General features: G+C 46.6%; 1 pseudogene; it reads right to left on the bottom strand.

The window, feature by feature from the left end:
- Window positions 1-421: 421 nt before the first annotated feature.
- Window positions 422-1,317, bottom strand: LOC115018794 (tripartite motif-containing protein 16-like; annotated as a pseudogene).
- Between the last annotated feature and the right edge of the window lie 525 nt (window positions 1,318-1,842).

Raw genomic sequence — 1,842 nt, 5'->3', positions numbered from 1 at the left:
ACAGAAAATATAAGAAAGAACATCACAGGCCCACCTATTACGTTTGATCTCTGCAGCAGACACACCTCAACATTTACTGTATAGAGACGAGTCACTCTTTAAACTCCTGTGAGCTCACACAACTCAGCAGTGTCTCCAATAGTGATGGAAGCCAGAATCCAGGAAAGAGAGGCTGAGTGAACGTGGTCTGGACTCTGTGGGGAGAGTCATGGTTTCAGAGACTTGTAGAAAGAGAGAGTCCCTGCCCTGTGATCCAGGTAAATTCCTACTCTGGAGGACTGAAGCCTGAGATGAAAGTAGAAATATTGTTATGGCTGAAGTAATAACTGCCACTGTGACATTGTAATGACCAAGATTGTCATTAAATCCAAATACACATTCTTCTCTGGTCCTTTTCTTCTAATATCCTTATTTGCAACTGCTATACAAACCCCCCGCTCCACTTCACCTCCCAGTAACAACGTCCAGTCAGACCTCTCTACTCAGAACCTGCCACCATTGATCAAATCTGTCTGGGTGATCTGATATAACTTGTTCTACTGCCATTGATGTTAGCTTTTCTGTTCCTGTCACTCAATGACAAACTCCTGTGTGCTGTATTTGGATCCAGTGTGATTTGACGAGAATATTTCATAAATTCTGCTCTGGGTCTGGGCTCTGCTTGAGGCATTAAAACATTCCACTTCAGTCACTGCCAGTGAGATGTGTCTCCACTCCTCACTCAGAACAGCCTGCAGTTTATCTCTGGCCTCTGACACCGCCGCGGTCACATCCTCAAAAGAGCGCAGAGGACAGATATCAATGCTGGGTAAGTCTTTAGACTCACTCACACGTGACAGCGAGGGGTAGTTGTTTAGGAAATGCAGGTGATCCTCTGTGTGTGAAAGTTGTTGAAGCTCAGTGTCTTTACTCCGCAGCTCAGTGATCTCCTGCTGCAGCTTCTCCTCAAACTCTTCAGCTTGACTCACTTGAGTTTCCTGCTGGGATCTGATCTCCTGCTTCACTTCAGAGCTTCTTTTCTTAATGAGATGGATCAACTCAGTGAAGATCTTCTCACTGTCCCTCACTGCTTCATCAGCAGAATGATTGATAGCCTCCACCCTCTGTTGAAGCACCTTGACGTACTTTTCTCTGTCCAGCACTCTCTGTTGGAACTTTTCCCGGCTCACCCCGAGCTCCTTCTGCCTCTCAGCCCTCTCTGCTGCAGCGGAGACTGTGTCATGGCCTTTATGATCATCCATGGAGCAAAGATAACAAATGCACTGCTGATCAGTGCGGCAGAAAATCTTCATCACCTCGTCATGACGGGAGCAGATGTTCTCTTGAAGCTTTGAGGTGGCTTCAACCAGCTTGTGTTTCTTTAATGCCAGCTACTTCATAGTGAGGCTTCAGGTGTTGCTCACAGTAAGAGATCATACACACCAGACAGGACTTGAAAGCTTTCAGTTTCATCCCAGAGCAGAAATCACAGGCCACGTCTCCAGGTCCTGCATATGTAAGATCAGGTGAAGCGGCTTGAAGTCCTACTTTCTTCAGTTCCTCCACTAACTCTGCCATCATTGTATTTTTCCCCAGGACAGGCCTCGGTGTGAAGCTCTGCCTGCACTGAGGGCAGCTGTGGGTTTTCTTCTCATTCTCTTCATCCCAGCAGTCTGTAATACAGCTCATGCAGTAGCTGTGCCCACAGGGAATAGTCACCGGATCCTTTAGAAGATCCAGACAGATTGAACAGCCTCAGTTTTTCTCGATCCAGAATCACTTGCTGCGCCATTTCTTCTCTCGACAACAGTGAATATAGGTTAGTTTCACTCTCGGCTTTCAGATAAATGCTGTGCTCATTTC

Source organism: Cottoperca gobio, chromosome 14 (genome assembly GCF_900634415.1).
Source record: "Cottoperca gobio chromosome 14, fCotGob3.1, whole genome shotgun sequence".
Lineage (NCBI taxonomy): Eukaryota > Metazoa > Chordata > Actinopteri > Perciformes > Bovichtidae > Cottoperca > Cottoperca gobio.
Note: the sequence above shows the minus strand (reverse complement) of the source record. Positions and strands in the feature narration are given on the sequence as shown.